This window comes from Amblyomma americanum, chromosome 4 (genome assembly GCF_052857255.1).
Source record: "Amblyomma americanum isolate KBUSLIRL-KWMA chromosome 4, ASM5285725v1, whole genome shotgun sequence".
Taxonomy (NCBI): domain Eukaryota; kingdom Metazoa; phylum Arthropoda; class Arachnida; order Ixodida; family Ixodidae; genus Amblyomma; species Amblyomma americanum.
In genome coordinates, this window is record NC_135500.1 from 84970370 (window position 1) to 84980859 (window position 10490).

At 44.2% G+C, this 10490-nt stretch overlaps 1 pseudogene; it reads left to right on the forward strand.

The window, feature by feature from the left end:
* Positions 1 to 6495: 6495 nt before the first annotated feature.
* LOC144129635 (uncharacterized) lies at positions 6496 to 10198 on the forward strand (annotated as a pseudogene).
* Positions 10199 to 10490: the final 292 nt, after the last annotated feature.

The following is a 10490-nucleotide window of genomic DNA, read 5'->3' on the forward strand; positions in this document are numbered from 1 at the left end:
TGACGCGCCGGCACTCCTAAGGTCACCACTGGCTCTGAAAGGGGCGATGGAGGTCAATAAACCCGGACTTTCATTAATGCCGTGAGGAATTGTTACAAATTTGTAAATAAAGTACGACTCCCGTTGCTCTCTTTGTTGTGGAACCCACCCTGTAGGACTGTGAACTTAATTGCATCAAATGGGTCGTTTTTCTCATTAATATATGTGTTCTGACAAAGGGATGATGGGTAGGAATAAGATATTTACTTATGCAAGAGTGACTAGCTATGCGCAAAAATTTCCGTGTTTCAATTTTCAAAACTGCGAACTTTGACCGCAGCGTCCCGGACAAATAATTCCAACTCCCGACCGCGTTTTTAAATTCATTCTAAACGGGGTACGTGTTTACTGGTACCTGCAGTGGTCGGCTGCGCAACTATATATATATAAGCTATCGCGTGCAGCTGTCATATTATAAAAGAAAATCCGCACAAAACAAAAATTACGCAGCAACGGGCTGTGGCGAATGATTGCGCGCAATATTTTTTCGCGGGTTAGCGAAACGAACAGTTTTGTTTTAAATCACGAGAGTTGTATCAAAAGCCTTTATATGTCGTCATTAATTACGATAGGTACGACGACACAGTGAATAGGAGTTTATATAGACTGTCGTCCTTCAAAGACCCAATGCTTTTCTCCTCCAAAACGTCGCGCAGAAAAAAACCGGACCGCCAAATTTTGACACGGTTGTACGAAATTTCTGCACTAACGAAAGCTATGAGTGTAGTCTCCTGCATGTAGAGAATGTAGAATACAAGGAAAAATTATAATATGTATGCTCTAGGTCAGGTTCATAGTCCTACAGCACTCGATTGTAAATGCAGGCACTCGACGGAGCGCTGATAGACGGGCGTGGTCACCTGTAGGCGCATTTGCGTGGCTTTGCATGGATAGTACGTGTTTAACCTCTCAGGTCTGCAAAAGCTGTATCGGGTCCGCCAGGCAGTGGCGATTATAATAAATGCACAACGAAGCGCGCCGTTCGAGCGCACTAAAATAATACACCAGCAGTTCAAGGATATCATATATAATAAAAATATAGAAACGCGCATGCAGTGTGTGAAAGCGCGGCGCATCAGGTGCGCTTTTTGAACCCGCGCGCGCTGTCAAAAACGTGGGGAATTCCGAGAAAAATCTAAGGAAAATATGTCTCTTCCCAACCGGACATGACGTCATTAAAAGTCACGTGACCATAACGTCACGTGACGTTTTAAGCATGACGTCACATTTTGTTTGACCAATCAGCGTTTCCAGCCCACCTGCCCGCAAACGCTTGTCCCAGAACGCGTTCGATTTTCTCTGGCTGGGCGGTTTCGGGCTGCCAGCTGACAGCCAGACTCGCCAAGACGATTTTGTGCTGGCAGCGTCGTCTGCTAGTTCCACAGCTCTCCGCTCTGGCGGCTAGCAGACGACAAAATGGAGGGAGGCGCATTCGCGACAGCTTGGGTGGTTAATAGCTAGGGCGCAGAAACGGCGTTCGCGTTCGTATCTGTGCTGTTTTCCTAACCGTATCTTATTTCGAGTGGAATCTCCGAGCCGTATCCTGTTTACTCGTTTCAACTGACGCTTCCTATTTCGGCATCTCCGCGCGGCGTCTCGCGCGAAGCGTTGTTTCCTCTCTTGATTACTTGAGAAGATAGGTTGGTTTCCGGTCGTATTTTATTTTACTATGTTCACGTCGGCATCTCTCTAAACTGCATGCATGCATGAGTGCTCTTGTACGCTGGCTTGCAGCTGGTAACCTTCTCTTCTTGCGGCGTCTACGATATATCTATTCTTGAATCAGCCGTATTTATCTTTGTTGCGTGTCTTGCAGGTTCAGCGGACGCTCCCGATTTGTTTTTCGAACGACGATGGCCGCGCTTCGGATATCATATCGCAAATTTCGGCAGTTCTGCGTGGCGTCTCAAACGGGCGCGCCGTTATCTCTCTCAAACTCGTTAGCGCGCTTATATCTTTTCGTTTGCGCGGTGGGTACAGCTGTATTGTATATATTTGCTTTTTTTTTCTCTTGCAAGCTCAGCGACCGCTAACGACGCCTGTTTCGTTCGCACCTCTGGGTTTCGGCTCGATCGTATCGGCATGCGCGCTCCGAGCGTCCCGTACACACGCGTGAGACGCGGTTCACGAGATAATTAACGGATGCATCGTATATATGAGACACGGGCGTCTCATATACGATATGCACCCGTTATCTCGTGAACTCCACGCGGTTGGTTTCCGGTCTTGTTTTATTGCAGCACATGTACGCGCGTGTCGGCGCGCTCCTCTGATGTGCATGCAAGCATATGTGCCGGCGTGCATGCGTTGTAGCGCTTTTTGCTGCTGGCTTAAGTGGTATCTAATTCTTAGTTTGTGGCGTCTACGATATCGATATCTCTCTTCTGGTATCAACATATCTTAAATTTGGTTCGTCTCTTGCAGAGCTTGAGCAATATCGTTCTGTTTCGGACAGCACTTCGGCATCCAGCTCTGCTCGGCACCCGTGCGGCATCACTTTGGTGCCGACATGCATGCGTGCGCGTGTAAGCTTACGGGTAGTATCTTATTCTGTTTCTTTGGCGGTTTACGTATGTCTAGCAGGAGTCATTCGTTCTGCATGCTATCTTTTGCATCTTCTTCGGCCCTTATTTATACGTCACCTCCCTTCCAACGCTTTCACTTCATACGTTCATTTCGGAGGAGATGGCCACGCCGCTGAGAATCACATTGGAAGGTGTGGAGAGAGAAATTTTTGAGGCAGTCGACGACACCGGTGCACCCATTGTCCACGGAAACCAGCGCCTTTATGCGACAGCAGGTACGTACGTACGTGTACCTTTCTCGCTTGTATGTATATGCAATATTTGATCAGTACTTAATGCGCAACATATATATGCTCTCCTTTGGTTGCAGACAACGTGCAGGTTTGGCTGAATGCGCCGGCAGCCCCCGTCCCACATACCATCGAGCCCGAGGAGTTGTGGCCTCGGGCCAAAGTTCTTTTCCTGATTCAAGAATATAAAAATTTCAAATCAGACCCTTCTAAACGCCTAAAAACTAAAAGACAACTCTGGGAAAATTTGGCAGATTTAGTGAATTCCAAATTCGGTTGCCATTTGACCCATTCGCAAATTGAGAACAAGTGGAGAAACCTAGAGAGAATATAAAACGGTGCGACAGCATAATAGCCAGTCAGGGGCGGACCGGAGAACATGCAAGTTTGAAGAGTAAGTATACGTAGATTATGATCTCAGTAGAGATAATTAACTTCTACTGAATGGAAAACTTTGTTTTCCTGATTCTACATACGTGACTTTTGCCCCTGAAGCAGTTTAGTCATTCCACAAACCTGTGAATTAAGAATGTTGCAGCATTTTTTTACTTTTTTGGTGCAGGTAGATATTGTGACAGAATAATTAACTGTACCAATTTTGGACATCTTTTGTCTAAATAATGTAATTCCTGTTGTAATTTTAGGGTGTTATAGATTACACAGCAACATTTGGGCAGATAAATTGACTGTCTTTTTGTCAATTGCATACAGCTGCTGAGAGGCATGAACCCGGACTTTGTGCTCATGTCAACAGCTTTGCTGCTGGGCAACTATCGGGCATTATGCATGCCGGCCATGGTTATAAGCTAGCTATACATGTGTCTTGCGTCGCTGAGTAGATATGTCAAGCTTTATGCATGAAATAATGTGTTTGTACACATATTAAGTGATGTCATATATATGTGTCAAATGGATCATAATTTTTTTTTGTCCTCAGGGAGCTCGCTGAAATTTTTGAAAAAGCTCACAGCATCAACCCACCCTACCTGCTGGGGCCAGGAATCGTCCGGAGCGTCCAAGAGTGAGTCTTTTTTTTTCTGCATTTGACAAGTGCGACACGGAATTTACATGCACTGTAGCACAGGCATTGCCGAAATAAGAACTAGTAAATTGGGTTTGCCTCCTAGCCATATAGCGGAATCCTTATGGCACCACTACACAGCAAATGGCTTCAGATAGTGAGGAATGTTTTCCTTAAAGATTTAAAGTTTAAGGGGTGCAATGTGCTCCATTACATGCCGGCAGTGCGCCTGAACAAATTGGCATCAAGAACACTACTCACTGATCTTCTCCACGAGGTTCTTTACGCATTCCACGGTAGAGAGCTCTTCAATGAACTTCATGAGCACATGTTCGACAACTCTCCACTCGACAATCATTACATACACCTTGTCAGAAGTGTTGCAGAAAATTACATCAACATGCGCTTGTTTCATGTTGGCAAGCAGGCAACCGAGAGCCTGCACACTGCTCAGGTCCGGCAGATGTTTAAAAAAATAACTCAATTCAAGGGGCAGTGACTGATGCGACAGTGAGAATTCAAAAATCAGACTTGGTTTTCGTCAGCACATGTCTTAATTTACCGTAGAGTATGAATGCAACCAGCTCATAGGGGTCCCATGCTTCATGTTGACACTGCAGCTTGCTGCCGCAATATGAGCTGAATAAGAATCTTACATGTAACAGACTTTCATGTCTGACTTTGTCAGAATAAAATTCTATTCAAACGGCCGCTCACAGTTTAGAGTACATTACAACCTGTCATACTGAGTATTGAAAAGAATAGTTTTTTAATGTGAATGCGTCATGTACACCACCGACTTAGGCTCATGCTTGATGGCAGTCACTGTCAGCTTTTTCAGGAGTAATCAGGGTTTTGATTTAGCTTGATTGCTACTGAATCAACCAGAAATTACCTGCTTCCTAAAATCAGATTTTCGTCTTTTGTGGTAAATGAACAATACGCACATTTTAAAAAAGAAGTCAGTTAAGTAAAATCAGTACATGTCCAGAGCGCAAATGCTAGTTCTTGTTCATGAATCTATATGCTGTAGATTCACAGATGGACATGTACTATTGGTCACTGATGTTCAAGAATAGGGGCTGCAGTTAGCAGTCTCCCAGAGCTTTCTTTACAGCGTGCCTGCACTACTGTCCTTTAGGGTACAGGGTGACTGAAGTATCTCGTATTTTGTAAAAAATATAGAGTGCATGTTTTTCATACTATAGAAGCCAGAATAATCAAGAGAGTAATTAGTGTACCATACTTACAATTTTAGTTCTAGATATTCAACACAACTGAAGATGATTTTGGCCTTTCAAAGTAATAGTGTCAAAAGGGGGTGATCATCCCACTGCACGCAGCAACAGAGTAAGCACTAGCATATAAGTTTTGCAACAAATTCATGTTCTTAAATGATGAAAACACTTTTCCACATGCACTTGGTACATTCATGCATACAGAGGACAACCTTATCATTCTACCAGCTGCAATTTGTACATTATATTAAACATTCTTTAGCTGTCATCATGCCTTAGTTGTGCACAGCTCAAATGCCCGACTTATGTGCAGACTATGTTGGTTGGCTCGTGGTTTTGACAAATATAAAACAGCATGTGCACACAAGTACCACATAGTACACAACAAACAGAACAGAAAATTGGACAGAAAACTATACTATTTCTATACTGTTTCAGGCTAGGCAGATAAGAGTCAAATACAACAATGCAACAATAGAAACAGTGTCAGCAGGGTGCTCTCTTTCTTTACATATATTACAGAAAGGAATACATGAAGCAGAAGGGAGGAAAATGATTCACTTTTTCCACTAGCTGCGACAACTGTTACCAATTTTTCAAGTCACTTCCATGCAGTGCTCCAATTACTTTGAATTTGCATCGCTTAAATTTTATCAACTTTGTGATGCAGAAACAACTACCGAGAAATGAAAGCTTTCACACAATTTGGCAAGATCGGTCCACAAATATTTTTCTGTCTCAAAGCCCCCATTTACTGCCTTCCTATATATGTTTTACTCTCTCTGTTCGAATGGTTCATGGTTGCAAAGTGATCTAATTCAGTTGTGCATTTCTTCTTCTGGTCTTTTTTGTTGAATCCTTTTTATGTGTGTTCTCCTTCCATGTGTTATCACTTTTGTTAAAAGATTTTGCTTGCTCAGGTAGCAAGCTATGTTTTGTAATAAGTGTTATGCTGTATCAAACCTTTTTAAAGCTCATATTTTGATTGTCCAATAAAATAAAAATTTTGGACTTCATTAATCCGTTTAATCAGCTGAATGCAAGAAAGTGCAACTCGGCGAGGTGGTCGCGAGTGTCGACTCGGCATCTCGGTAAACGGTAAGTTGCGAGGTACACTCAATCTTACAGAGGCATGGCCTTACACTTCACCACCCTTAAGCGCAAATGTTTTAAACCTAACACTGCGCCTCCTAAACCCAGCTATGTGTCCTTACGCTCGCACTACAGCACTCGTTCGAGACAGCAGCGCGGGTCGGTCGATCCACTGGGTCCATATCGGAGAAAACTTGCACGCAGTTGACATATCGCTCGCACAGCGTACAGTAAACATATGGTACGCTTCAGACTGCTTCGCGTATCGCTTTGCTGACGGATACCATCGCATGCGGCGCGGCTTCCTTGGCACTGCACGCTTCGGTGAGCACACCGCGGCCCACGCATATCGGTCGCCACCAGTTGTGACCGTCATGCATAGGGGAATGTAGACGCAACGGGTATGCTTACAAGGACACGGTCTGGATGAGTTTGTATTTATTCGTGGTTAAAACAGCGCGGGAAAAATACACAAAAATGAAGGAACACGCAGAACACGTATTCACACACAAAACAATTAAGCGCCGACTCGCACTTTTTCTTCCCGCGCTGCTGTAACCATAAACCAGCGTGTCACCGTCGTCTATCGCTTTATGAGCCGTCGGCACTGTCAATTTCTCCTTGGAACAAGGCTAGCAGCGTTGAGGGACGCAACCGCACAAAGCCGAAAGAGAATAGCGCCAAGCCAAGCCTTTTCAGAGAAAGCTGTCGCGGGCTTCCAAAACAACCGCTTTCGTCAAGACGGCATCCTGAATGAACTAAGCGCACAGCAATGAAGACCAGCACCGACTACAGGCCTCTGGAACTTTGTGCCTCCCGCGGACCACAACGATTGAATAAAAATGCAAATTTCCAACTCTACTCGACCGGTCTGCCGACATGGGTGATGCGTGAAGCAGACGACACCGCTGCGCCCAACGCTGCTATTGGCTGCGCCATCGGCCAACAAATCCCAGTAGGCCTTGCAAAACCACGTGACTTCCTGCACGTTTTTTGTCATGCGGCTTGGATAGCGAGGGCCTCTCCTATGGTTTCCTTCCTCCGTGCCGCCATTTAAGTTACGCCAGCCGGATCGCTGCCGAAAGCCATTCCACGTGCTGATTTCGAACCCGGAAAGCGCTCAGTGGTAAGTCGAAAAAGTGTGATATTTACTCCGCGACGTAGCTGTGTGTACATAATGCGCTACAACATGGCCTAGTGGGCGAGCTGGAAATATTCTAAATTTGAAATATTTCACTGCGCTAATTGCTATTGCACCCATGGAGTTAATCATCTTAAATATGCTAACCTTATCTGCGCTGGGCTTTGCAGGTCTGCGAGCGGCACTTTAAAGAATCAGACATTCGGACTTCTTCTAAGTATGTGGACTCAAAAATGGGCAAAGTCGTTCAGGCAAAATTGAAGATCGCTCGTCTCAGCTCCGACGCCATTCCCAGTGTATTCCCGAACTGTCCCGCGTACCTTTCTGCACCCGCCACTACGTCCCGAGAAGCACCAACTGAAAAGAGAATGCGTCTTGAAGCAGCTTCTTTACGAGATGCCATCGCCATGTCACTCCAGACACACGAGGAGGAAGAAGCAAAGAACAAGATTGACACTTTCCAAGTTCTACTGGAGTGCCTTCCTCAAATCAAGCTTTCTGATTTTTGTAATGTTATTTCTCGACCTGCCTGCGTCCTTTTTCTCAATCTTGCTGTTGATGACGTCCCTCGTGTTTTGCCGTCAGTCACGGTCTTAGAGAACCTCACGGTGAAAGTTCATTACCGAAATGTGCAGCTGACTGCAATTGATGGCATAGATACCATCCCTCACACAGTACATGATATCCGTTGCTTGATAGGTCTGCTGGATGCTGTAGAGTCGTTTCACGGAAAATTGTTGTCTAAGCATGAAGAAAAAATTGATGGTTTGCTTAAGTTGTCACTTTCCCTGCTTGAAGATGCCTTAAATTGTGAACTGGCAGAAGTTGAACAATCCAATGCAGTTAGTTTTTTGAAAGAGCAAGTTTCTCTTCTTGTCAAGCATAGCAGGTCATCCCGGTATTCTGCAGAGTTGCTGGTATTCTCAAGCATTTTATTTACAGTTTCTCCGCATGCTTATAGGTTCCTTCACAGTTCCGGAAACCTTAGATTACCCCATCAATCTACAATATGGCGTATATGTACATCCTACAGCGTAAGCCCGGCAGCTGAACAGCAAGGCACTTCTTTCCTATCGTATGCAAATAAGCTTGTCGCAGCAATGACGGAGCATGAAAAAATTGTTGTACTCATGATGGACGAAATTCACCTGCAGCCGTATTTTGATTATAAGGGAGGAGTAATTGTTGTTGCGGCTACAAATAGCCCTAATGCAGCAAAAACAGCCCATGTTTTTATGATGCAAAGCTTGCTTTCGCGTCAGAAGAATGTTGTGCACATACTGCCAGTAGAGCGCATCAACGCACAGCAGCTTCACACTATTCTGCATAGCATCATTACTCAGCTAGAGCATGTTAGGTTGCATATAATCGCAGTCATAGCTGACAATAACTCAATCAACCGGAAAACAATGTCACTTTTTGGGGCCCCCTGCAAACTTCAGAGTGTGTATCCACACCCTGCAGACTCTAAACGTCCTCTCTTTTTTCTGATTGATCCTGTACACTTAATAAAATGCGTCGGGAATAACTGGATCAATCAGCGAAATGCTGGAACATGCATGTTCTTTCCTAGCCCCACAGGACCTAATATAAAGCCACCTGTACTTACAGCTTCATTTAAAACACTTCGAGAACTTCACTCGAAAGAACAGGGTCAGCTGATTAAATCAGCACCAACACTTTCGTCTAAATCTCTGAACCCATCGAATATTGAGTGACAGAATGTCAAGCTTGCGCTAAGGATTTTCAGCTCGTCTACGGCAGCAGCTCTGCGAGCACATGGGCCCAGACTTGAGCTAGATCATGTGTCTGGTACTGCACAGTTCCTTGAAACTATAACAAAGTGGTGGAACGTTGTAAATGTAAAGACATGCAACAAGGGTACTCGACTTCGTGATGAGCTGCAGTCACCGATTACATCAGCGTCAAGTCCACAGATCCAGTTTCTGTTAAGTATAGTGGAGTGGCTAGATCTGTGGCAGTCTCTCAAATTTTACACAGGTATACTTACAAGAGAGACTCGCAGTGCGCTCTGACTCACGACAGACACCTTGGTGTAAAGGTGACTAGGTTTTGCATAGATGAAATGAACTTCGAGTATGTACTTTTAGGAAAGTTTCAGACTTATTGCTTGGAAGAGAGGTTTGGCAAATACCGCCAACTCTCCGGTGGTGCGTAATACCACATTTCCATAAGACAAGTCTATGAGTCGGAGCGAAAGCTTCGTCTGCAGAACATTCTGGAGCTCCCAGAGTTTGAGGCTGCAACAGATGCGGTGGCAGTAAACGATGCAGTACTTGAAGTGTTTGACATTGAGGTAACGGACGACGATTATGCGAAGGTGCAAATCTCCCATCAACCACTTACGTTGCTGGCTATTGTGCCCACGCTGCGTTCAAAAAGCTGTCATGCATGACTTGCAAAGAAAATTTAATGCTAGAAGATGGAATTGAAGTAGAAAGTGGGGAGTTAGTCAAGGCCATGACTCGTGGTAGTCTCAAGTTTCCACAGCCTGCCATAGTAAATGCTGTTCTTACTGCTGAGATAGTTCTTGACAAACTGAGAAGCGAACAGCATGCAACACAGTTTCATGCACTACCAAATCAAAAGGAGGCTCTCTTGGCACTCACACGATGTGTTAAACGACGGCATTGACTTTGATGTGTGTGAGAATGGGCACACTCCACAGTTGGTAATGCACTATGTCCTAAGTGCAGCAGCAAACACGCTTCTAAATAACCTTTGTAAAAGAAAAAATGATCAACTTATAGTTGAAAAGGCTGCAAAAGAAAAAGAGAGAAAATTGAAGACATTGAAGAATTGACTACTCTGTGTGCTTGTGACTGTTTTTGTTAGTTTTTTTTTTTGAAACCAGTTTTTGCGTTGTATTATTATATATTCTGCATATTTTCTTTTGCTTGCTTTCTGTTTACAGCTTTTCTGTTGTTGGCTTCACTTACTGCATTTTATGATTCAGTGCTGTAACAGTTTCCTTACCTCCTACTCCTACTGATCATGTTTCTCATCTGAAAATAAAATACGACTTGTGAAAGTCCTCTGCGTTGTTCATTTTCAATAAAAAAATATTACAAACGTATCTTCACACATGCGCACTTTGATATAAAGTCAGTAAAAGTCTGCTAA